Raw genomic sequence first — 27388 nt, 5'->3', positions numbered from 1 at the left:
GCGACCCACCCGCCTCAGCCTCTAATTTTTTTTTTTTTTTTTTTGCTTGTTTTTATGGAGACAGGGTCTGCTTATGTTGTCCAGGTTGGTCTTGAACACCTAGCCTCAAGCAATTTCTCCCATCTTGGCCTCCCAAAGTGCTGGGATTACAGGCATGAACCACCAGGCCCGGCCCTGGGTGTCTTTAAACATCAAACATTTGTTCCCTCACAGTTCCAGAGGCTAGAAGTCCAAAATTGAGGGGTCATGCTCTCTCTGAAGGTCCTAGGGGAAGAAACTTACTTTACTTTTTTTTTTCTTTTTGACTTAAACAACATTTATTTCCCACAGTTTTGGAGGCTGGGAAGTCCAGGATCAAGATGCCAGCAAATTTGGGGTCTGGGGAGGGCACTCTTCCTGGTTTGCAGATAGCAGTTGCCTCATTGTATCCTCATTTGGTGGAGAGCTGAGAGAGCAGTAAAATCCCTCCTTGATTCTTCTCAGTTTTTGGTAGTTGTTGGCAATCTTTGGCATTGTTTTGTGGACGCATGACTCCAGTCTCTGCCTCCTTTAGCGTTCTTTGGCTGGGCACGGTGGCTCACTCCTCTAATCCCAGCACTTTGGGAGGTCGAGATGGACAGATGACGAGGTCAGGAGATCGAGACCATCCTGGTTAACACGGTGAAACCCTGTCTCTCCTAAAAATAAAAAAAATCAGTCAGGCGTGGTGGCACGCACCTGTAGTCCCAGCTACTAGATAGGGCGAGACAGGAGAATCACTTGAACCTGAGAGGCGGAGGTTGCAGTGAGCCGAGATCACGCCACTGCACTCCAGCTTGGGCGACAGAGTAAGACTCCATCTAAAAAAAAAAAAAAAATCACCTTCATTAAGATGTAATTTGTATATGATAAAATGTACTCATTTTAGCTAGGCATTGTGGCTCATGTTTGTAATTCCAAAGACTGAAGGGCTGAGTGGGGAGGATTGCGTGAGGCCAGGAATTCGAGATGAGCCTGGGCAACATAGTCAGGCCTTGCCTCCAAAAAAAAAAATTAAACAATTACCCAGGCATGGTGGCACATGGAGTGCAGTGGCTCAATCTCAGCTCACTGCGACCTCCGCCTCCTGGGTTCAAGCGATTCATGTGTTTCAGCCTCCTGAGTAGCTGGGATTGCAGACATGCACCACTATGCCTGGCTAATTTTTGTATTTTCAGTAGAGACAGGGTTTCATCATGATGGCCAGGCTGGTCTTGAACTCCTGGCCTCATGTGATCTGCCCACTTTGGCCTCCTAAAGTGCTGGGATTACAGGTGTGAGTCACCCTGCCCAGTCTTAACTTTTTTTTTTTTTTGAGGCTGGAACATTTTTATGGGACCTTCTAAAAGTCAGGAAAAGTACAGAATTGGGTTGGAACATCCTGGGAGGAGCTGGAGGAACCACAGTGGCTCTAGTGGAAGATGGCTAGAGCTACACTTGTCAAAAGGAGAGCCCTGACACCGAGCTGGTACGTGAGTGAGGCCCTTCCAGCTAGAACCCTGCAAAAGGAGAACTGGGAGAGGGGAAATCTGGAGACTCTAGTGCTTCTTTGGGAGTAAAGAACGGGTGATTCATTTTATGAACATCATTTTCTCTTAAACCATAAGGGAAAAGGAACATACTGTTACATTTCAAATGTTATGACTTTAAAAAATAACTGGCACAGGATCATTGGGGTGATAACATCTAATAACCTCAATTTGAAAATGTAACTGAGTAGTGAATAAGCTATGATTTCTCTTGTAGCGTATAATGCAACTCTTGGATAAAAAGTAAATGTTCTGCCTTGACCCATTTCAAAGGCTTCAGAGGCCAGTATCAAAGAGCCATTCATAAAAGCCTTGAGGAGCTAGACTGCTTGTCTTATCTGCCCCAGTCCAGTGTCTGGGAGGCCAGCCCGGGATGTGTGGGCAGAATTGTCTGATATTACCTTGATCTCCTCCCTTGGAACATGCAAAGGGTACACTGTGTTCCAGGAAAAACCTGACACAAAATGTCAGCATGGGGACAAATTCCGAAAAACTTGCTTACTGGCCTTCCAGTCTTAAGAAGATACTAGAAAACACTGAAAGCCTAAAACAGAACACATAAAAATTTAAACTACTTTTTCTTAGGTCAAAAATTACCAATAATGAAGACAAATTCCAAATGATACCCAGAAAACATATTTTGTACCACTTTATAAAGGATTGGTGTTCTCTCTCTCCTCTTTTGTTTGTTTGTTTGTTTTTTTTGGAGACAGGGTCTCACTGTCGCCCAGGCTGGAGTGCTCACTGCAGCCTTGACCTCCCAGGCTCCAGTGAGGAATTTCCAGGAATTTATTTATTGGAATTCTAGTAATTAATTTAATTTCCAGTAAAAATTACCACACTTGGCTAATTTTTAAATTCTTTGGTAGAGACAGGTCTCACTGTGTTGCCCAGGCTGGTCTCAAACTTCTGAGCTCAAGCGATCCGCCCACCTCGGCCTCCCAAAGTGGTGGGATTACAGGCATGAGCCACCGCGCCTGGCCAGGATTAGTATTCTTAATATATATTAGAAGCAAACAACTCCCTAGAGGGGAAAAAAGGAGAACAACATAAATAAGAAACTCATAACAAATAACAAACAGCTAATAACATTAAAAATTTTCAATTCGGCCAGGCGCGGTGGCTCAAGCCTGTAATCCCAGCACTTTGGGAGGCCGAGGCAGGCGGATCACGAGGTCAGAAGATAGACACCATCCTGGCTAACACGATGAAATCCCATCTCTACTAAAAATACATAAAAATTAGCCAGGCATGGTGGTGGGCGCCTGTAGTCCCAGCTACTCAGGAGGCTGAGGGAGGAGAATGGCGTGGATTCGGGAGAGGGAGCTTGAAGTGAGCCGAGATCGCACCACTGCACCCCAGCCTGGGCGACAGAGCAAGACTCCATCTCAAAAAAAAAAAAAAATTTCAATTCACCAATAATTTAAAAATACGAATGAGAAGCCAGGCACAGTGGCGAGTGCCGTAGTTCTGGCTATTCAGGAGGCTGAGGCAGGAGGATCACTTGAGCCCAGGAGTTAGAGGTTACAATGAGCTACGATTGCACCACTGCACTCCAGCCTGGGCGACAGAGCAAGAACTTGTCAAAGAAAAAAAGAAAAAGAGAAAGAGAGAGAGAGAGAAATCAAGGAGGGAGGGAGTGAGGAAGAGAGGAAAAGACAGAAAGAAAAGAGAAAGAAAGAATGAAAGAAAAGAAAAGAGAAAGAAAAAACCTAGAATGAATGCAGTAGTGAGAAAATGCTTTCACCTACTAAAGGCAGCAATGTAAAAGACCAACACTACTCAGTGAATTTTCAGATTATGGAAATTAGGCAACCATGTCCTGTGTGAAAATGCAAATTGTTACAGTTTTTTTTTTTTCTGCAGGGTTTTATGACAATATCTAACAACATTTACAGCATGTATTTCTTGTAAAACATCAGTTTCTCTATTTAGAAATATATCTTACAGATATATTCATAAAAATGGAAGAAGTTATACAAGGTTGGTCATGACAGCATTATTATAGGAATAACAACCTAAAAACCTAACGTAAATGTGCAATCAATAGAGAGATGGTTAACTAAATTAGTAAACATCCATCCAATGGAAGACTCTGGAGCCATTAAAAATAATGAGATCAATATCTTTTTACTGCATCAGTGTTCAGCTCAATAAATTATCACAATGCAATCACACCCATTAATAGCCCAAATGCCTTCTTATACATCCTCGTAGTCACAGCCATCTCCCCAAAGGTAACTACTTGCTGATTTCTACCATTATGGATTGTTTTGAACTTTACAGAAATGTAATCATACAGCATATTTTCTTTCGTCTGGCTTCTCTGGTCATTATTGTTTATGAGATATATTCAAGTTGAATATACCACAATTTATTTATTTCTACTTTGGGGCTACTAAGAAATCATGCTTATATGAACATTACTTTTATATTTTTTTTAGTTCACAGATGTCTACATTTCTGCTGAATATATGCCTAGGAGTGAGACTATTGTGTCTATGTATATATTTAGTTTTAGTAGATGGTGCCAAACAGTTTTCCAAAATAGTGTGCCAATTTATATTCCCACCAGCAATGTATGAGATTTATCAGCTGCTTATATGAAAAATCTGGAAGCATATATATTAAGCTTAACTAGGTACTTCTGGGCAGTGGAGTTAGGGAAGAATGTGTGACTGTATAGTTTATACACTTGAGTACTTTTTCTTTTTTAACAACTGCATGTATTTCTTTAAAAAAAAAAAAAAAAATAGGCGTGGTGGCTCATGCCTGTAATCCCAGCACTTTGGAAGGCTGAGGCAGGCGGATCACTCGAGGTCAGGAGTTCAAGACCAGCCTGGCCAACATGGTGAAATCCTGTTTCTACTAAAAATACAAAAATTAACCAGGTGTGGTGGCACGCCCCTGTAGTCCCAGCTACTTGGAATGCTGAGGCAGGAGAATTGCTTGAACCCAGGATACAGAGGCTGCAGTGAGCCTAGATTGCGCCACTGCACTTCAGCCTGGGCGACTGAGAGAGACTCTCTCAAAAATAAATAAATAAATAAATAAAATTTAAAAATAACATTTCAAAATATTTTTCTTCGTTTCTATATCTCACTTATTTTATCATTTAAAGAAGTAGTCTTAAATATAACAACAAAAATATGGTCCAAAGAAATAGAAATGTTAATTCGGCTACTAAGAGTTAGTAATAAGAGTTAGTGAGTAGGCACTAAATTTAATTGTAAAAGCTAGGTGCAGTGGCATGGGCCCATAGTCCCAGCTATTCTGGTCACTGACATGAGAGGATCACTAGAGTCCAGGAGTCTAAGGCTGTAGAACACCATGATAGCACCTGTGAATAGCCACTGCACTCAAACCTGGGTGACATAGCAAGATCCTGTCTCTCTCGGTTTTTTATTGAGACAGGGTCTCACTCTGTCATGCATGTTGGAGTGCAGTGGCATGATCATAGCTCACTGCAGCCTTGACTTCCTGGACTCAGGTGATCCTCCCACCTCGGCCTCCTGAGTAGCTGGAACGACAGGCATGCACCACCACGTCCAGCTAATTTTTGTATTTTTTGGTAAAGATGGGGGTTTCATCATGTTGCCCAGGCTGGTCTTGAACTCCTGGACTCGAGCAATCTGCCTGCCTCGTTTTCCCAAAGTGCTGGGATTACAGGCATGAGCCACCACATCTGGCCATGTCTCTTATAATAAAAAATAAAAATTTAACTTTGAGCTGCCTGACAGCCCAGGCAGGATATAGTCTGAGTAATCAGGGTCAACAGGTATTCCCAATATTGGTAAGCTACTTCAGGAGCCTGGAGAGTGTGATTCATCATGTCTTACCTGATTAGGCAATGACCAGTTTTTTAGCATGGTTGGAGACCAAATTTCAAGAAATAGGCTGGGCATGGTGGCTTATACCTGTAATCCCAGCACTTTGAGAGGCTGAGGTGGGAGGATCACTTGAGCTCAGAAGTTCAAGGCCAGCCAGGAGAACACATCGAGATGCCATCTCTATATATATATAAAAAAAAAAAACAACCACCACCCAAATTTCAAGAAATAGGGGAGTGACATCAGAGGTAGGGTGGGAATAAGGAAAGAGGCTGAAGAGTAGGTTTAGATTAGATTGTGAAGGGCTGTGAGAGCCATATCATGAAACATACACTTTATGATTTGGGCAATGATGAATCATCAGAAGTTTTCAATCAGGGAAGTAAAATGGTATATTTATACCTTATAAACATACCCTGGCATCAATAACTATGTAACGGTGAGCCAATATCCCATCTTTGTAGCTACATACTTCAAGGAATATGGTTTAATATGTATAACCATTGGCAACAGGGGTCTGGCCTGACTTCCTTATCTACCAAGTGGACCAGCAGATCAACAATGAAGTACGGGCCGGGTGTGGTGGCTCATGCCTGTAATCCCAGCACTTTGGGAAGCCGAGGTGGGTGGATCACCCAAAGTCAAGACTTTGAGACCAGCCTGGCCAACATGGTGAAACCCCATCTCTACTAAAAATATAAAAATTAGCCGGGCATGGCCGGGCGCGGTGGCTCAAGGCTGTAATCCCAGCACTTTGGGAGGCCGAGATGGGTGGATCACAAGGTCAGGAGATGGCGACCATCCTGGCTAACACGGTGAAACCCCGTCTCTACTAAAAAATTCAAAAAACTAGCCGGGCGAGGTGGCGGGCGCCTGTAGTCCCAGCTACTCGGGAGGCTGAGGCAGGAGAATGGCGTGAACCTGGGAGGTGGAGCTTGCAGTGAGCTGAGATCCGGCCACTGCACTCCAGCCTGGGCGAGAGAGCGAGACTCCGTCTCAAAAAAAAAAAATTAGCTGGGCATGGTGGCACTTGTCTGTAATTCCAGCTACTTGGGAGGCTGAGGCACGAGAATCACTTGAACCCAGGAGGCGAAAGTTGCAGTGAGCCAAGATTGCACCACTGCACTCCAGCCTGGGTGACAGAGCCAGACTCCCTCTCAAACAAACACACACACAAAAAAACAGTGACGTAGACATGAACCCTTTCAGTCCCCAATCAATTCTTTTTCAAACCATGTCTAAGCAACAGGGTATATTTCTAAAGTGAGATTTAGCTACTGTTTTTGGAAACCAGACTCATCAGGCCAAATAAAAATTGGGGCTAGCCGGGCACAGTGGCTCATGCCTGTAATCCCAGCACTTTGGGAGGCCAAGGCGGGTGGATCATGAGGTCAGGAGTTTGAGACCAACCTGGTCAACATGGTGAAACCCTGTCTCTACCAAAAATACAAAAATTAACCGGGCGTGGTGGCACATGCCGATAATCCCAGCTACTTGGGAGGCTGAGGCAGAAGAATTGCTTGAACCCGGGAGGTGGAGGTTTCAGTGAGCCAAGATCATGCCACTGCACTCCAGCCTGGGTGACAGAGTAAGACTCCGTCTCAAAAAAATAAAAAGAAAGAAAAATTACTGGCCGGGAGCAGTAGCTCATGTCTGTAATCCCAGCACTTTGGGAGGCCAAGGCAGGCAAATCACGGGGTCAGGAGTTTGAGACCAGCCTGACCAGCATGGTGAAACCCTGTCTCTATTAAAAATACAAAAATTAGCCAGGTGTGGTGACATGCATCTGTAATCCCTGCTACTCAGGAGGCTGAGGCAGGAGAATTGCTTGAACCTGGGAAGTGGAGGTTGCAGTGAGCCAAGACTGTGCCACTACACTGCAGCCTGGGGAACAGAGTGAGACTCCCATCTCAAAAAAAAAAAAAAAAAGGCCGGGTGCAATGGCTCACGCCTGTAATCCCAGCAGTTTGGGAGGCCGAGGTGGGCAGATGACCTGAGGTCGGGAGTTTGAGACCAGCCTGGCCAACATGGAGAAACCCTGTCTCTACTAAAATATACAAAATTAGCCAGGCATGGTGACACATGCCAGTAATCCCAGCTATTCAAGAGGCTGAGGCAGGAGAGTCGCTTGAACCCAGGAGGCGGAGGTTGCGGTGAGCCAAGATCGTGCCATTGCACTCCAGCCTGGGCAAAAAGAGCAAAACTCCATCTCAAAAAAAAAAAAAGGCCGGGCGCGGTGGCTCAAGCCTGTAATCCCAGCACTTTGGGAGGCCGAGACAGGCAGATCACGAGGTCAGGAGATCGAGACCATCCTGGCTAACACGGTGAAACCCCGTCTCTACTAAAAAATACAAAAAACTAGCCGGGTGAGGTGGTGGGCGCCTGTAGTCCCAGCTACTCGGGAGGCTGAGGCAGGAGAATGGCGTAAACCCAGGAGGCAGAGCTGGCAGTGAGCTGAGATCCGGCCACTGCACTCCAGCCCGGGCGACAGAGCGAGACTTCGTCTCAAAAAAAAAAAAAAAAAAAAAAGGAAAATAATCAAATATGGGACTTTAACTTATAAGAAGAAGGAAATTTTGTTTTTACTGATTTATCTGCAAGAATGCATGATTGTGTGGGTCATAAGATCTGGAATCACACTGGAAGTAAGATGCCCAATTGTAACCTCAGACCTAAGGTAAGCTACAATTCAGGAGTACTAGAGTCTTGTGCATATTAACAGAACTGTATGTCAGTTCCCATTTGACCATTTTTTAAATATGTATTCTTCATTGATCAGAACTGGAGTGAAAGTGAGGAAAGGAGCATCCAAAGTCTCCAACAACACTATTCACGAAGGTGTACATCGGTATGACTTTTTTTTTTTTTTTTGCAGGGAAATTTTGTGATATTCATCAAATCTTTAAATGTACGTACTCTCTCAGTAATTTCTTTCTTTCTTTTTTGAGACAGAGTCTTGTTCTGTCACCCAGGCTTGAGTGCAGTGGCGCGATCTGTGCTCACTGCAACCTCCGCCTCCTGGGTTCAAGTGATTCTCCTCCTCAGCCTCCCGAGTAGCTGCAATTACAGGTGTGCACCATCATGCCTGGCTAATTTTTGTATTTTTAGTGGAGATGGGTTTTCACTGTGTTGGCCAGGCTGGTCTCAAACTCCTGACCTCAAATGATCCGCCTGCCTCAGCCTCCCAAAGTGCTGGGATTACAGGCATGAGCCACCGTGCCCAGCCCTCTCAGTAATTTCATCTCTAGGATGTTGGGACTACAGGTGTGCACCACCATGCTCGGCTAATTTTTGTATTTTTAGTAGAGACAGGGTTTCACCATGTTGGCCAGGATGGTCTCAATCTCTTGACCTCGTGATCCGCCCACCTTGGTCTCCCAAAGTGCTGGGATTACAGGTGTGAGCCACCGCGCCTAGTCTAATTTTATATTTTTAACAGAGATGGGGTTTCACCATGCTGGGCAGGCTGGTCTCGAACTCCTGACCTCAGGTGATCCACCCGCCTTGGCCTCCCAAAGTGCTGGGATTATAGGCATGAGCCACTGCGCTGGGCTGTCCGAACACACGTTCGTCTTAGGCCATAGGGTCATTCTCAGGGTATGCTTAAATTGTTGCTGTTAGGCACATCTGCCATACAGCAGCCTCCAAGATGGCCTCCAGTGATCCCTGCCTCCTGATGTTTACCCTTTTGTAGTCCCCTCTCATATTGTACCAGATTTGCTCTGTGTGACTACTAGAAAATTGCAATAGTAATGGTATGTCCCTTCAAAGGCAAGTGTATAGAAAGACCTTGTGGCTTTTGCCTTGCTGTCTCTTGGATCAGTCACTAGCTGCTATGGTGTGAAGACATTCAAGCAGCCCTATGGAGAGGTACTTGTAGTGAGGAACTGAGGCCCTCAGCCAAGAGCCAACAAGAAACTGAGGCCTCCTGCTAACAGTCATGTGAGTGAGCCATCCTGAAGGTGGATTCTCTAGCCTCAGTCAAGTCTTAAGAGATTGTAGTGAGCCTAGATCTCACCACTGCACTCCAGCCTCCGTCTCAAAAAAAAGAAGAATGTGTGTTCGGAACTCTGAGCTAAAGAATCTCAATTGCTCAATTAAAGTTCAATTGCTGATCGGTTCACTCCTGGAACCTTCACTAACCAGATCCAGGCAGCCTTCTGGGAGCCACAGCTTCTGGTGGTTATTGATTCCAACGATGACCACCAGCCTGTCACAGAGGCAACTTACGTTAATCTATCTACCATCGCTCTGTGCAACACAGATTCTCCTCTGTGCTATGGGGACATTGCCATCCCATGCAACAACAAAGGATTTAACTTATGGGTTTGATATGATGGATGCTGGTTTGGGAACTTCTGTGCATGCATGGCACCATCTCCTGTGAACACTCATGGGAGCTCAGGCCTGATCTCTGCTTCTACGGAGATCCTAAAGAGGTTGAAAAGGAAGGCCAGGTGCAGTGATTCATGCCTGTAATCCCAGCACTTTGGGAGGCCAAGGTGGGTGAATCACCTGAGGTCAGGAGTTCAAAACCAGCCTGGCCAACATGGTGAAACCCAGTCTCCACTAAAAATACAAAAATTAGCTGGGCGTGGTGGCACGTGCCTGCAGTCCCAGCTACTTGGGAGGCTGAGGCAGGAGAATCACTTGAACCCAGAAGGCGGAGGCTGCAGTAAGCTGAGACAGCACCATTGCACTGTAGCTTGGGCAACAGAGTGAGACTCTGTCTCAAAAAAAAAAAAAAAAAAAGATGAAAAGGAAGAGCAGGCTGTTGCTGAAAAAAATCTGTGACCAAGGAGGAATTTCAGGGTAAGTGGACGGCTCTGGCTCCTGAGTTCACTGCTCCTCCGCCTGAGGGTGCAGACTGATCTGAAGGTGGCAGGTGCCCTCTGTGCCTATTCAGTAATTCCTTACTGAAGACTGGAGAGCTCAGCCTGCCACAGAAGCCTGGTCTGCAGCTCCCACTGCTCAGGCCACTTGAATGGGTAGGAACAACCACCAAGTTGTCTTACAGGCTCATAAGCCACATGGAAATAAGTTTGACAGAAAATAAACATGTTTCTTAAAACAAAAACAAACAAACAAACAAAAGGAACCTGGGAGTTGCCAATCAGGAGATTCATTCCTTACCTATGAGGAACATAGGAAGCCCCATCTCATCCCATGGAATGCGGGCCATACAGGGGATCGAGGCCCTTTGTTTTGGGTTAAATCAAGGTTGCCAGGTGGAGGTTGCTAGGGTGAGAATGCTAAGTGAAAATGCTATATAACCAGTATGCTTTTTTTTTTTTTTTTTTGAGATGGAGTCTTGCTCTTGCCCAGGCTGGAGTGCGGTGGCACGATCTCAGCTCACTGAAACCTCCACCTCCCAGGTTCAAGCAATTCTCCTGCCTCAGCCTCCCAAGTAGCTGGGATTACAGGCACGCACCACCATGCCCAGCTAATTTTTGAATTTTTAATAGAGACGGGGTTTCACCATGATGGCCAAGCTGGTTTCCAACTCCTGACCTCAAGTGATCCACTTGCCTTGGCCTCCCAAAGTGCTAGGAGTACAGGTGTGAGCCACCGCGCCCAGCCAGTATGCTTTTTATAAGCAAATGCAGTTCTCCTGTCCAGCCTGCCACCACAGGATTGCCCTGTATGTAAGTCTCCTCAATAAACCCTATGTCTCAGCCTGGGAAACATAGTGAGGCCTCATCTCTATAATTTTTTTTTTTTTTAATTAGCCAGAACTAATGCCTGTAGTCCCAGCTTCTCAGGAGTCTCAGGCAGGAGGATTGCTTGTGTCCAGGTGGCTGAGACTGCAGTGAGCCATGAATACACTACTGTATTCCAGCCTGGGTGACAGAGTGAGACCCCGTCTCAAAAAGTAAATAAATTAATTAAATAAACCGTATGTCTCATTCACTGGCTCTGCATCTCGTCTTCAGCCTCTCAAACATGGTGCCATTCCTGTTGAAGTCAATAGGGGTCCAGCATGACAGCTACCTACAAACATAACATTTTGGTTGCCTCTAGGGAGGGGAGATAGATGGTTTGTGCCTGGCAGGAAAGGAAGATTTTCACTGTGTATGTTTTTGTACTTTTTGAATTTTGAACCCTGTTAAATGTATTAGTTAGCAAAGAAAAACCAGTTCCCCATAATTTAGGCTGCCGATTGTGAAATTTAACATGTCATCAGAATCACCTGAAAGGCTTGTTAAACCACAGGTTGCTGAGCCCAGCTATCTGAGTTTCTGATTCAGTAAGTAGGTCTGGGGTGGAACCTGAGAATTTGTATTTCTAACAAGTTTTAGGGTGATGCTGATCCTGCTGCTCCAGGGACCACATTTTGGGAACCACTGACTTAGACCTGCTTGTCCAATATGGTAGCCACATGTGGCTATTTTTTTTTTTTTTTTTTTTTTTGAGACGGAGTCTCGCTCTGTCACCCAGGCTGGAGTGCAGTGGCCGGATCTCAGCTCACCGCAAGCTCCGCCTCCCAGGTTCACGCCATTCTCCTGCCTCAGCCTCCCGAGTAGCTGGGACTACAGGCGCCTGCCACCTCGCCCGGCTAAGTTTTTTGTATTTTTAGTAGAGACGGGGTTTCACTGTGTTAGCCAGGATGGTCTCGATCTCCTGACCTCGTGATCCGCCCGTCTCGGCCTCCCAAAGTGCTGGGATTACAGGCTTGAGCCACCGCGCCCGGCCACATGTGGCTATTAAGAACTTCAAATGTGTCTAGTTCAAATTAAGATGTGCTGTAAGTATAAAACATACACCGGATTTTAAAGACTTAGTACAAAAAAAAAAAGAATGCAAAATATCTCTTTAATAAATTTTATATTGATTTATGTTTAAAAATGTTTTAGATATATTGGGTTAACAAAAAATATGTTATTAAAAAAATTTCACCTTGGAAGAGGAGGAAGTAAAAAAAAGAAAAAAAATTCACCTGTTTCTTTTTACTTGCTAATTACTAGAAAATTTCAACTTATATGGCTCATATTATATTTCTGTTGGACAGTGCAGACTTAGACAATTCTTTCTTCTCTCCTGTTTCTGTGCTGTTTAACAACAGTATTTTGCTATAAGACTAGTTGATAAATCTGATAAGCTGATAGTCTAAATTATTAATAGGTGATGATAACTTAATAGGTTTAAACTGTTTTCATTTTAACAACAATTGCTAATGTCCACGTATAAAAGAGTATCTACCAGGGAGAATTTTCTGACCTCTTGGAAGTCAGGTGGAAACAATACCTTTGGTTAGGCAGTTCTTTTCCCTGCTTCTCAGTCCCTACTAAACTCCAAACACATATGCTGCTGCCTCTTCAGCTCATGGTAGGACAGGGCCTGAAAGCAAAAGAACAACTCATTTCTCACGCTTTTTTCTCATAAAGTAGACATGTTGAGAGAGAAAAGCTAAATTAATTTGGAGCTACAGAACAGCTGTTTTAAAGTTATTAAGTTACTATTTCATGAATGTCACATGTTCTGTTTAAGTGGGTCAAAGGAATTCAGTGAATCCACATACCAGGAAACACTTTCACAACATTTAATCATTTGCTAGTTACTTTATCAAAAAGAAAAATTCACTTTTAATATCCATTTAAGGGCAATAATTAACCAGCTTAGTCACTATGAGTTATTTAATTTTTTTATCTAATACCCTAAATAGAATGATATAAAATATTTTTAATTAGTTTTTTCAGGTTATACAATCATATAATCTAGAATCAAATAGTTCCATAAGTTGAATAATGTAAAATGCTATTTTTATTTATAAAATATTTTAATTTGTGCACATTAAAATTCATTGCCATTATATTTATGATAAAATGAATGTTAACGACTTGCTTCCAATAGGGATGAAAATAGAGCTATGAGAAAAGTGTTATAAAGGTGTTTGCATTTTCTCGTGTGTTTAGTGTACATATCACTTTGCATTTCAGAGGTCTTGAAACTGAACAGAACATCAATATTTCATAGCCCTTTTGGATTTCTTGATCTCTACACAATCCTGCTGGATGAATGTCAAGAGCGGCTTTTCGTGGGAGGCAGTGACCTTGTGTATTCCCTCAGCTTGGAGAGAATCAGTGACAGCAGTTTTCAACAGTTCACATTGTTTTGGTTTTCTAATTGAAGGTATACTCCATGCTCCACTTGTCCTGCTGGAGCTTAGCTTCACCATCACCTGGAGCATCCTCTCAGCCCCTGATGTGTATAGAAATTCAGTTTCTCAGGTCCCCCATTGATTATCTGCCATGTTGTGCAGGCATATCCTCTCCTAGCTTAATCACGGTGGAAGGAAAAGGGGAAGCAAAGCACCTTCTTCACAAAGTGGCAGGAAGGAGAAGTAAAAAATGCTATATATTTTTTTTTTAGATGGAATTTCGCTCTTGTCACCCAGGTTGGAGTGCAATGGCACAATCTTGGCTCACTGCAACCTCCACCTCCAGGGTTCAAGCGATTCTCCTGCCTCAGCCTCCTGAGTAGCGGGGATTACAGGTGCCCGCCACCACAGCTAATTTATGTATTTTTTTTACTAGAGATGGGGTTTCACCATGTTGGCCAGGCTAGTCTCGAACTCCTGACCTTAGGTGATCCACTGACGTCGGCCTCCTAAAGTGTTGGGATTACAGGTGTGAGCCACAACACCCAGCTGAAAAACGCTATTTTTATCCATGCTAATATTATAGTATGATTACTTTCCCTTTTATATTTTTGTTTTTCTGGGGGTTATTGTTTGTTCATTTATTTGTCTTTTTAATTATTTATTATTAATTTAACCCCAAACTTACTCCAGTTATATAAATCTGCTCTTGATACATTAAAAACAGTGGTGTAAGGTATATGGATGTGCTGTGGTTGATAGGCCCAGGTGGATATCCAGGCCTGCATAACTCAGTGAGTTTGGCCCACAGGCACACACCTCCACTTGTTATATAACCTTTTTGTGTAAGTTCATACTTGGCTCTGAGCCAGTATTGTCTGTAAAAGGTATAATTGCCCTGCTAATGCTATACAGGGGCTCTGGGCTTGGCTCAATATGGTTTGACATGGAGAGTGTGCTGGCGCCCAGAGAAAGAGACAGAGCCGAAGCTGTCTGTCTTGCAGACGGACAGGAGGGAGCCATGACACAGCTCAGCTTGCTCCTGCCCAGAGAGAAAAAGAGTTAAGCTGCTGACCCTAAAGGCAAGGCAGAGCTGGCCACACAGGTGTGTGTGGGAGTCGCCGGACTAAGCGGCCAAGACAGGGTGGACAGTTTAAAAGAGCTAGTTTGAGTAAGCTGTGTAAGACAGCTGCTGCTAAACAGAACCAAATTCACCTGCCTATGGCTGGCCACCCAAGTGTTCTTTCTGCTCATCCACCCACTGCCCTTAGACTTCAGCATGGGCTGGACCCAGACCCCAGGATATAACAATTGGTGACGAGGACGCAATGAGGTGAGTGGGTCTTCAGCCCCTGAGGGCTGCCGGGTGGGCTATGTAGCCACAGCATGAGCTGTGGTACCTGGTCGTAGTGGTGCTGCTTGGATAAGCCCCAATGGAAACATGGGAGGCAGTGGCCAGATCCCCCATGAGTGTGGAGAAGGCGCTGAAGCACCTGCAAATGCACAGCACTGAAAGGAACATACCTTTGCCAGCAGAGTCAGATGGGCATTTGCGACTGTGCTGAGGGAAATGAATGCCAAATCCCAGCAGGATGCAGCACAGGGAGGAGAAACCTCCGTTGCAGGCCCGCCGGGTAGTCCGTCAGAAAATAGAGCATGAACAGCTGTTGGGTCCCAAGAGGAGGCCCAGAGACTCCCCCATTGTGGTGGAACACGTTTCCTATGATGCCTGTGTCCCCGCTGAGTTGCGGGAGTTAAGCAACTAATGTCTGCAGTTGTGTACAGACTTAGCGCAAGTCATTTGGGAGAAGGATCATTGCTGCGCAACCCAGTCCTGCCCGAGCATTCCAGTTCAAAGAGTACCTGCTGCAGCTGGCGGAAGGGTAAAGCCTTTTCTGCTTGATAAGAGAACTGGCCAAGGTGCCCGGCTTGCGGGGCACTGGACAACCAGAGCCACATGTGGATTTGGCAATCCACTGGTCTCTGAACCCGGATAAGTTTCCGGGCAGAGCTGCATAAACAGCTACGAAAGTTGGTCAGTGAAAGCAAAATCTGGGTCTTTGCATCTTGGCATCGGCTGCTTGGCTCTCCACTTATGCACTGTGTATGTGTCTCCCATACCTGAAGACATTCTGAGGGTGGATGTTTTGTAGGGCTTGGCAGCTGTACCGTCTGTCACGGACTTGCTGGACCACTTGACAATGGAACTGGGACTTCTTGTTCAGAGAGCCAGGAACAGTTTGCCTTCATGGGAGGGCAACAGTGGACTTTCTTTTTCTTTTTCTTTTTTTTTTTTTTTTTTGAAGTGGAGTCTTGCTCTGTCGCCCCGGCTGGAGTGCAGTGGCACGATCTCAGCTTCTGCAACCTCTGCCACCTGGGTTCAAGCAATTCTCCTGTCTCAGCCTCCTGAGTAGCTAAGACTATAGGCATCCGCCACCATGCCCAGCTAATTATTATTATTATTATTATTTTGAGACAGTCTCGCCCTGTCACCAGGCTGGAGTGCAGTGGCGCGATCTCGGCTCACTGCAACCTCCGCCTTCTGGGTTCAAGCGATTCTCCTGCCCCAGCCTCCCAAGTAGCTGGGGCTACAGGCACGTGCCACCACACCCGGTTAATTTTTGTATTTTTAGTAGAGACAGGGTTTCACCATTTGGCCAGGATGGTCTCAATCTCCTGACCTCGTGATCTGCCCACCTTGGCCTCCCAAAGTGCTGGGATTACAGGTGTGAGCCACCATGCCCAGCCAATTTTTGTATTGTTAGTAGAGATGGGGTTTCACCATATTGGCCAGGCTGGTCTCGAACTCCTGACCTTGTGATCTGCCTGCCTCGGTCTCCCAAAGTGCTGAGATTACAGGCATGAGCCACCGCGCTAGGCCCGACAATGGACTTTCATAGTGTTGCTGATGGGCTATTGTATAGCCCCGCCATATGCTGTGGTTTTGTTAATAATGTTCTGTTAACCTCTGATTCTCTTGCAGGTTTAAAAGTGGCAGCACTCCTCTTGCCTGGGACTGGGATGATGAGGCTGAGACAGCCTTTCTGGGTAGTAAACCGAGGGTGCCCATTTACACTAGATGTACATGTAACCACAGATAGTTTTGGCTAGGGACTATATCAGTGCATGAGCGCTTGGAAGCAGCTGTGGAAGAGAGCTGACCTCCAGTGTTCATTAACAGAGAAGCAGTTAGTAATAGTAATAGTAAAAGCATCCCACAGTTAGTAATAGTGGGATGGGTGTGTTCATGCGTAACCACCACCCCAGACTGGGAAAGCAGTTAGTAACTGCATATTCTGCCCTTCAGGCTCATAAGAGCATGGCAGTACGGGCTACAGTCGTGCTGACAACTAACCCAATAGCGGGATGGGTGTGTTCATGGATAACAATCCCTGGACAGGGACAGTGAAGACATCCACTTTGGCGAAGTGCAGTGCCTACTTACTTAGAGCAGCAGAGTATGCTGAATGCAAGTTCCTTAACAGCAGAGTTACAAGAGGTTTTGGGACCTGAAGTCCTAATGCAAGATGAGGCCATGGGGCCCGAGGCACCTCTAGACACTAAGCCTTCACCATTAGGAAGGGCCTCCCCCATTCCTAATAGGGTATCATGTACAAGTGGGTCCAGCTGGGGTGCTACTGCTGGTGCAGTCCAAGCTAGTACTGACACCATATGGTTTGAAAGCAGGTATGGGCAAAGTAGTTAATAAGTTAAAGTTAAGGCAATGTGAATGGTAATCACCAAGGAGGTGACACCTAAGGTAATCTGCGCCAATAGCTGGGCAGTTTATCATAGCTTATGTATGCAAGGGGCCTGCATGCCCAGAAGCTTATGTATGTATTGGGCTTGTGTGCCCAAGGCTTGTGTGTCAGGCTTATGTGTCAAGCCTGTATATGTATCAGACCTGCATGCCCAAAGTTTATATGTCAGGCCTGTGTGCCAAACCTGTGTATCAAACCTGTGTGTCCAAGGCCTATGTCTCCCTCAGCCTAGGGGGTGGAGTGTAAGGTACATATGGATGTGCTTTGGCCAAGGAATAGGCCGAGGTGGATATCCAAGGCCTGTGTAACTCAGTGAGTTTGGTGCATAGGCGCACACGTCCACTTGTTATATAACCTATTTGTGTAAGTTCATACTTGGCTCTGAGCCACTATTGTCTGCCCTGCTAATGCTGTACAGGGGATCTGGGGGCTTGGCTCAGCTCAACATGGCTTGACATGGAGGACACACTGGTACCCAGAGAAAGAGAGAGAGCCAAAGCTGTCTATTTTACAGATGGACAGGAGGGAGCCAGGACACAGCTTGGCTTGCTCAAGCCTAGAGAGAAAAAGAGTTAAGCTGCTGACCCTGAAGACAAGGGAGAGCTGGCTGCACAGGTATGTGGGAGCCACCAGACTAAGCAGCCGAGACAGGGTGGACAATGTAGAAGAGCTAGTTTGAGTAAACCATGTAAGACAGCTGCTGCTAAATAAAACCATATTCACCTGCCTACAGCCCATCAAGTGTTCTTTCTGCTCACCTACCCACTCCCCTCGGACTTCAGCATGGCTGGACCCAGACACCGGGATCTAACAAGTGTTTTTCTAGCAATCGTAATCTATTAATTGACTCTTTCTTTGGAAATCTATTCCAGACCCTTCTGGCCTGCTCCAATCTGTATTCGTTCCTCTCTAAGCCTATACCACTGTCTCATTGGTATCTCCCTTTACCACCATCCTAGTGGTTTACTTTATACCTCTCTTTTGGTTGTACCCTTCATTTTGTGTCATATTTTTCCTCCTTCTTGGTTTGCTTCTTATTTTGGAGGATTCCATCCCTAGTAGCTTCCTAAATTTTAAAAATATTTTAATTTTTTTTTTTTTTTTTTAAGCGACAGGATTCTGCTATGTTCCCTGGACTGGCCTCAAACTCCTGGGCTCAAGGGATCCTCCTGTGTAAGGAACATGGCTGCAATGCAGCAAGGGAGGCATGGGCCAAGGTAAACATCCTGCATGACTCAGCAAGTTTGGAGTGCAGGTGCATAACTTTACTTGTTATATAATCACAGCTACATAGCCATAACATGGGAAGGCTCATCACTTGGCTTGGAGCCACTATTGTCTGTAAAAGGTATAACTGCCCTGCTGATGCTGTACAGGCATGCTTGTGCCCAGAGAAAGTGTTAAGCTGCTGACCTGTAGGGAAAGCTGGCTGTGCAGCTGTGTGTGGGAGTGGCAGAAGTCACAGAGCCAGAAGAGGTAGCTGAGACAGAGACACACAGTGTAAGAGAGCTGCTGAATGAAACCATCTTTCACGTGCCTATGGCCCATTAAGTGTTCTTTCAGCTATATAAGATGAGGGTATCACCATGTTGCCCAGGCTGGTCTCAAACTCCTGGGCTCAGGCGATCCTCCCACCTTGGCATCCCAAAGTGTTGGCATTACAGGTATAAGCCACCATGCCTGACCTCCATATTGAAGGTAGAACTAACAAGATTTACTGATAGGTAGAAGGTGGTGGGGTGTGAGAAAGAGAGGAATGAAGAGAATTCCAAGTGAATCTGGTGACTTTTCCGTATTCCAAAGATAAAAAGAAACTCATAACTTTTCATGTTTTCTCATATGCAGCAGTAGATACAAAATGACAGTGGAGCAGGGTTTACTGTTTTAGGGAAAAAGGATAATTTTACACTGGTATGCTTGACTCTCTTTGAAATTGCAATTTACCTAGGCAGCCAGAGAGATTGGCTAGCTGAGATCCAACTAATTTTAGGCAACTACAACAAACAAGAAGAGAGAGAACTGGGGACAAAAAGAGAAAGACTCAGCACAACAGTCAAATCACATCAGCAAAGTCCCTTAAGCCTCCACTACTTCCCTTGCTTTCTTGTTCCAGCAGGGTCTTAGCTTGTCAGCCAGTTCCATGGCTACTCATCATACTCAGGGTGAAGCCGGCCAGCAGAATGCTGCAGCCTTGGGGTGGGAGGCCTAGCTCAGAAGAAACTGAATAGCCCAGTAACTGACACAAGTTTTGAGGGAGTGCAAACCATCTATCAACAGAGATTTTTTTTTTTTCCCCTTAAGGAAGCACTGTAGCAAAATGACAGATGAATTACAATAAAAAGCTCAAAAAAGGGCAGGGGTGATATATAAGAAACAGTGATGAGTAGGCTGGGTGCAGTGGCTCACGCCTGTAATCCCAGCACTTTGGGAGGCAGAGGCGGGCAGATCATGAGGCCAGGAGATAGGGACCATCCTGGCCAACATGGTGAAACTCTGTCTCTACTAAAAATACAAAAATTAGCTGGATGTGGTGGCACCTGCCTGTAATTCCAGCTACTTGGGAGGCTGAGGCAGAAGAATCGCTTGAACCAGGGAGTCGGAGGTTGCAGTGAGCCAACATCATGCCACTGCACTCCAGCCTGATGACACAGCAAGACTGTCTCAAACAAATACCAGGCACGGTGGCTCATGCCTATAATTCCAGCACTTTGGGAGGCCGAGGCAGGCAGATCATGAGGTCAGGAGTCTGAGACTAGCCTGGCCAACATGGCGAAACACCATCTCTACTAAAAATACAAAAATTAGTCGGGTGTGGTGGCAAGCGCCTGTAATTCCAGCTACTCGGGAGGCTGAGGCAGGAGAATTGCTTGAAGCCAGGAGGCGGAGGTTGCAGTGAGCCAAGACTGTGCCATTCCAGCCTAGGTGACAAGAGCAAGACTCTGTCTCAAAAAAATAAAAATAAAAAAAGAAAAAGAAACTGACAACGTTTACAGCTGTATAGGTTAAATAGTTGTTGATAGTGGTTTTTATGTTTAGTGCAATTTGTCAGAAAAGATTCTTAGAAGAGACATAATAAGAAAGATGAGTAACAATCTTGAACTAAATCACAACAAAAGTAGAAGTGAGGTATAAGGCAGAGGAGAAAGAAAATCTTGCTAAAGATTTTCTGTAGCAAGCAAAATTATAGGGGAGCAAAATTATAGATACTGTTTCTTGATGGTCATTAAAAATATTGGGCAGAGTGTGGTGGTTCACGCCTATAATCCCAGCACTTTGGGAGGTGGAGGCAGGAGGATCACTTGAGCCCAGGAGTTCGAGACCAGCCTGGGCAACACGGCGAAACTGTCACTACAAAAAATACAAACATTAGCTGGGTGTGGTGATGTGTGCCTGTAGTCTCAGCTACTAGGGAGGCTGAGGTAGAAGGATCACCTGTGCCCAGGAGGCAGAGGTTGCAGTGAGCTGTGATCGCGCCACTGTACTCCAGCCTGAGTGACAGAGCCTGATCCTGTCTCAAAAAAAAAAAAAAAAAGAAAGAAAAGAAAAGAAAAAAAGTAAAAAAAAAAAAAAAGAAACCAGTGACTCATAACATAATTGTTAACAATTTATATGTAACCAATTGTAAAAGAGAAACAGAATTAAGACAGAAAATGCACACCCAAATGACCACAGGGGCCAGAAGGGTAATGCAGAAGTGGATATTTTTACTTTCGTTTCTTGAAATACGGCTCTTTTGGGTCTTCAATAAAAGTAATAGAGTCATGGAAACAGATATTCTACCATAAAAAAAAAATAGTGCAAGGAGAGATCATAAATATAAACTAAAATTCTCTCCACTTTGGAAAAATAACACAGAATGGGGGGCACTGTGGTGAACCAGAGGGTACATACCCCATCTGGAAGGGCCAGCCACCACTCAGTGATGTGAGATTAGGGGACTTCACATTATAGAGCCTCTAATTTTTAAAGTGTGGATACGCAACTGAATTTCTACATGAAAGATCCAGATTTTAAAACGTTGGATGAGCCAGGCATGGTGGTGCACGCCTATATTCCCAGCTACTCAGGAAGCCAAGGTGGGAAGGATCCTTTGAGCTTAGGAGTCAGAGGCTGCAGTGAGCTATGATCACGTAGTAAATTCTCCCAAAGTCAAAGTCATGTTGAGAAAATAAAACAATCCCAGCTATTTACAATTTACGTAAGATATACCTAAAACAACATGACTAAAAGAGTTTGATAATACTGGGAAGTGTTTCCATCAAAGCAAATGCTAACATAAAGAAGGCTATTGTGACTAATATGATAAGGAAATGTGTTGGTTCATAAAACCAGAAGGTTAAAGTTAAGGAAGGGTTTATGGTTATTTATTTCAGTAGCTCAATAATTTCATCAAGGACCCAATTTATTAGGTCCATCTGATTTGCTATCTACAATATTATATTCATCCTAAAGTTGGCTTTCTTTTATTTTTTTGGAGACAGGGTCTTGCTCTGTCGCTCAGGCTGGAATGCAGGGGTGCAATCACGGCTTGCTGCAGCCTTGACCTCCCAGGCTCAAGCGATCCTCTTACCTCGGCCTCCTGAGTAGCTGCCACCACAGGCATGTGCCACTATGCCCAGCTAATTTTTGTATTTTTTGTGGAGACGAGGTTTCCCCATGTTTCCCAGGCTGATTTCAAACTCCTGGGCTCAAGCTATCTGCCTGCCATGGCCTTCCCAAGTGCTGGGATTACAGGAATTAGCCACCACACCCAGCCACTTTCTTAAGACTCATCAAGTACACTAGTGAGGGCTTTATTTATAATGAGATGGCTGCCAGCCACACTCTGAACATAGGTTTTCAGGTTTATGGGTTGTAGAAGAGAGCTATTTACCCAACTGTTTATAAGTCTGTCCCTGGGTCTAACTGAGACAATTTAGTAACATATCTATTCTTGAACCAGCAAAGTTCACAGGGGAATGCCACGTGCTGATTGGCTTAGGTTTGGATTCCTAAACTAATCTTGTATTAGTTATCTATTGCCACACAACAAATTACCTCAAAACTAAGTGGCTTATGGCTGAGCATGGTGGCTCACGCCCATAATGTCAGCAATTTGAGAGGCCAAGGCAGGTGGATCACTTGAGGTCAGGAGTTCAAGATCAGCCTGAACAACATGATTCAACTCTATCTCTACTTAAAATACACAACTTAACTGGGCATGGTGGTGCACTCCTGTAGTCCCAGCTACTTGGGAGGCTGAGTTGGGAGAATTGCTTGAGCTGGTTAGGTGGAGGTTTTAGTGAGCAGAGATTGCGCCACTGCACTCCAGCCCGGGCAATGGAATGAGACTCTATTTCAAAAAATAAAAACAAAACAAAACAAATAAACAAAAAAACTTAGTGGCTTAAAACGACAACAAACATTTATTATCTCTCAAAGTTTCTGTGGTCAGGAACAGATTAGCTGAGCAGTTCTGGCTCAGGATCACTCATGAGTATGCAATAAAGATGTCATCTGAAGGCTTGACTGAGGCTGGAGTATCCACTGTCAAAGTGGCTAACTCTGGCCAGGCACAGTGGCTTATGCCTGTAATCTCAGCACTTTGGGAGGCTGAGGCGGGTGGATTGCTTGAGTCTAGGAGTTTGAGACCAGCCTGGGCAACATGGCAAAACCCTGTTTCCACAAAAAATACAAAAACTAGCCAGATGTGGTGATGTGCACCTGTCCCGGCTACTCGGAAGGCTGAGTTGAGAGGATCACCTGAGCCTGGGAGGTGGAAATTGCAGTGAGTGGAGATCATGCCATTGCACTCCAGCCTGGGTGACAGAACCCAGGTGACAAAACAAGCAAACAAACAACCCCAAAGTGGTTCACTCACATGGCTGATGCCCTAGTTCTTCTTCACAGGGTCCTCTCCTCAAGGTTGCTTGGGTGGCCTCACAATATGGTGGCTGCCTTCCCCCAGAGTGAGTGATTCAAGAAAGAGTGTACTGAATGGAAGCTATGTCCTTGGAAGTCACACGGCATCACTTCCACCATATTCTATTTGTTAGGTGTCAGTCACAGTAGAGAAAGGGAACCTCTCTTTCCCAATAGTTTCAACTAAAGTTCCAGAATTGATTTCCATTAGCCTTGCCAGGTTCATCATCACTCTGGCCAAGCCTGGGTCCTGGCTAGTCTCTGGAGCTCAGAGTTGGGCTCAGTCCCATCTGAAACACATGAACGGAAAGTGGAAGAGAGATAGTTCCTCAAAGGGAAATCAGGTGGTGTTACCAGAAGAGAGAATAGATACTAGATGAGCAAAAATAAAAGATGTCCTCTATAATGCCTCAATGTGATTGGAAATCTTTACAGCAATTGTGCATTACTTCATGAAAAAATTTAAGAATACAAAAAATTAAAGATATTAATAGTGATTATCTCTGCATGACACTTTCCTTTTAGTTTGCTATTTATTCCAAATTTCCGTTCATGAGTATGTATTACTTTTATAATCAGAAAATAAAAATAACTATTATTTTCTAAAAGGTAAAATTCACCACCATGAGAGTGGAAACAGGATACAGTACTTCTGGCCGGGTGTGGTGGCTCATGTCTGTAATCCTAACACTTTGGGAGGCCAAGGCAGGCAGATCACCTGAGGTCAGGAGTTCGAGACCACCCTGGCCAACATGATGAAACACTGTCTCTACTAAAAAGCAAAAATTAGGCCGGGCGCGGTAGCTCACGCCTGTAATCCCAGCACTTTGTGAGGTCAAGGCGGGCAGATCATGAGGTCAGGAGATCGAGACCATCCTGGCTAACACGGTGAAACCATGTCTCTACTAAAAATACAAAAACTTAGCCAGGCATGGTGGCACGCACCTGTGGTCCCAGCTACTTGGGAGGCTGAGGCAGGAGAATCACTTGAATCTGGGAAGCAGAGGTTGCAGAGAGCAGAGATCATGCCACTGCTCTCCAGCCTGGTTGACAGAGCAACACTCTGTCTCAAAAACACAAAACAAAATGAAAACAAAATTTAGCCAGGCATGGTGGCACGCACCTGTGGTCCCAGCTACTTGGGAGGCTGAAGCAAGGAGAATTACTTGAACCTGGGAGGCGGAGGTTGCAGTGAGCCAAGATCGCACCACTGCACTCCAGCCTGGGTGACAGTGTAAGACTCTGTCTGAAAAAAAAAAAAGGGATACAGTACTTCTAATCCCAGCATTTTCGGAGGCTGAGGCAGGAGGATCACTTGAGGTCAGGAGTTCCAGGCTGCAATGAGATTTTTGGTTTGTTTTGTTTTGTTTTCTTGAGACAGGGTCTCCCTCTGTCACCAAGGCTAGAGGGCAAAGGCACAATCTTGGTTCACTGCAACCTTTGCCTTCTGGGCTCAAGTGTTCCTCCCATCTCAGCCTCCCAAGTAGCTGGGACTACAGGCATATGCCACCACACCTGGCTAATTTTTTTGGTACTTTTTGTAGAGATGGGGTTTTGCCATATTGCCCAGGCTGGTCTCGAACTCCTGAGTTCAAGCGATCCGCCTGCCTTGGTCTCTCAAAGTGCTGGGATTACAGGCGTAAGCCACCATGCCTGGCCTTGAAGTGAGCTTTGATAGTGCCATTGCAATCTAGCATGGGCGACAGAGCAAGACCCTCTCTCTTTAAAAAAAGAAAACAAAATCCATTTAGCTAAAGTCAAAGACTTTTCTTTCCAGGGAAAAGAAAGAAAGCAAGAATATACAATGAGTGGAAAGTGTAAACCATGATGGCTGAAAGTGTAAACATGATGGCTGAAGCAAAATCAGATACACCAATTATTAATATATGAGTTTAATTCTTATATTAAAGGGCAACAACTGTCAGATTTAGCATTTACCAAAAAAAGATACATTACAACGATATGCTGTTTTGACCAGAAAAATGAGTGAAATTGTTGAGAGTAGAAACAATTCTACTCTCAACAAAGAGAAGTCAAAATTTCGCAATATTGTCTTTCTGGGAACAAAGCACGTCCCTCCTTTCATTAAAATCCTCTTTTACCTCCCCCTATTGTCTTGTAGCTTTTTCACACAGGTCCATTGCATTTTTTTGTTGACTTTATTCTTCCATATTTTATGTTTTTATTGCTCTTATAATCTTTCCTTCCATTATAGTTTTAACTTATCTATATGTTTTATATATAGTGTATATATACTGTGTGCTTATATATGGATGTATTTGTATATAGGAAAATTACTGCCACTACTGGAAGAATTATAAATGAGTACAACATACTAAGATAAAAATTTCGTCAAAAATAATTGTATCTTTCCATATAATTAGATCTATAGGAAGAAAGGTAAGAGTATCAATTGTTGAAAATAATTGCTAAGGCTGGGCATGGTGGCGGTGGCTCACGCCTGTAATGGTAGCACTTTGGGAGGCTGAGGCGGGTGGATCACCTGAGGTCAGGAGTTCCAGACAAACCTGGCCAACATCATGAAACCCCGTCTCTACTGAAAATAAAAATTAGGTGGGTGTGGTGGTGCACGCCTGTAATCCCAGCTTCTCAAGAGGTTGAGGCAGGAGAATAACTTGAACCTCAGAGATGGGGGTTGCAGTGAGTCAAGATCGTGCCATTGCTCTCCAGCCTGGGTGACAGAGCAAGCCTCCATCTAACAACAACAACAACAAAAAAAAAAAAAAAAGAAAGAAAGAAAGAAAAAAGAAAAGAAAATTGCTAAACATACGAGATTCTGTGGCAGGGCGCGGTGGCTCACACCTGTAATCCCAGCACTTTGGGAGGCTGAGGCAGGTAGATCACTTGAGGTCAGAAGTTCAGAACCAGCCTGACCAACATGGCAAAACTATCTCTCTACTAAAAAAATACAAAATTAGCCGGGCATGGTGGCGCACACCTGTAATTCCAGCTACTTGGGAGGCTGAGGCAGGAGAATTGCTTGAACCCGGAAGGTAGAGGTTGCTGAGATCGTGCCATTGCACTCCAGGCTGGGCAACAAGAGCAAAACTCTGTCTCAAAAACAAAACAAAACAAAACAACACTATCACATCTTTACTTGCAGATAATTTTCTGGGAAGAAAAACAAAAACCCAACAAACTATTACATCTCTGACACTGTAAGTCCATGTGGTGAATTCAGATATTTGCAGTTTTTGCTTGCCAGACATTTCTGACCCCATCTTTTGGTAACATCCCCTGATTGTTTTCTTAGGTTATTACCCTTTTTCTAGTTGATGTAGTTTTGGTGAACAATTACATTGACCTGTCCTCTGGCCAAAGGTGGACATGTGACCAAGCGAGCCAATCAGCCTTTCTATCCCTGGAATTTTAATTTTGAGTCGTGTGATCTAAGGACCAAAAAATGCTTAGAGCTGTTTCATCCTGCTAGTGATCAGCATCAGCAAGATGGCCAATGTGTGCCCATCACTGCTGTGCTTTCCTCCTTCTGGATCATAGAGCTTCTTGAGAGGCAGATTTCTCTCTCCTTTCTCCAGGGCACCTTGGAATTGTCAACCCCTGTGACAGGCTGCCAGTGGCCAGTTCGGGAGGCTGCCTAAAGTTCCTAAACACACAGAAATCATTCTGTTTTTCTAAGCAACTCTTGAGTTACCCAAAACACTTCACAGACGCTAGTTACTACCAGATAATTCAAGAGCATCATTGTATGACTCCCATATCATGCTGGGGGGCCGGGAGATGTTGTCTAAGGCCTATCAGCCTGGGCATATCAGGCAGCTGTTCCACTTTGGGTTCCTACTGCCTTTCTCAAATCTTCCTGTGAAAGTAGGTCCTATGTACTCAGACACCACAGATCTTTAGTTTTTGATTCCTACTCTGGGATCCATGGGGTGGAGGTAGTGGTGGGGTGGTGAGGGGACAGGGTGCAGGGTACTTTCTACATAATAAGATTCCTATGCTTTCTATTTTGGGCTTTTCCCTCCTTTTCCTTTCTCCTCTCCAGGGAAACTGGCTGGTCTAAGGGATGCAGAAGCTCTATTCATCAAGTTGCTACCAAATCTACTGCTGTGTCTATGCATATTAGCTCTTTCTATTTCCCTGCAGGGGCTAGACTTTCAAACAAAAGGCTCCTGTTTCTCTTTTCTGTGCCCTCTCACTTAAAACAAGTAAACATAGAACCACAATAGCTGCTGCCTCAATGCGGGGGAGGGGTTGCAGAGTAACTTCAGT

General features: G+C 44.7%; 1 protein-coding gene and 1 long non-coding RNA gene across 3 annotated transcripts in view; one reads left to right on the top strand and one right to left on the bottom strand.

Moving 5' to 3' along the window:
* Nucleotides 1-287: 287 nt before the first annotated feature.
* On the bottom strand, nucleotides 288-15138 carry LOC106994080 (uncharacterized). Of its 2 annotated transcripts, XR_013406324.1 has the most exons (5): nucleotides 15000-15138; nucleotides 12623-12715; nucleotides 5465-5557; nucleotides 766-839; nucleotides 288-677 (listed from the first exon to the last, which is right to left on the bottom strand). It is a non-coding gene; the product is annotated as an uncharacterized LOC106994080 (long non-coding RNA). The 2 variants fall into 2 exon arrangements; XR_013406325.1 differs by lacking the exon at nucleotides 5465-5557.
* APPBP2 (amyloid beta precursor protein binding protein 2) overlaps nucleotides 14659-27388 on the top strand; it is a 115568-nt gene continuing 102838 nt past the window's right edge. Inside the window, exon 1 of the mRNA XM_028835735.2 lies at nucleotides 14659-14808. The gene's annotated coding sequence lies outside the window, so the exon portion shown is untranslated. The remainder of the gene's footprint in view (nucleotides 14809-27388) is intronic.

This window comes from Macaca mulatta, chromosome 16 (assembly GCF_049350105.2).
Source record: "Macaca mulatta isolate MMU2019108-1 chromosome 16, T2T-MMU8v2.0, whole genome shotgun sequence".
NCBI lineage: Eukaryota > Metazoa > Chordata > Mammalia > Primates > Cercopithecidae > Macaca > Macaca mulatta.
Note: the sequence above shows the minus strand (reverse complement) of the source record. Positions and strands in the feature narration are given on the sequence as shown.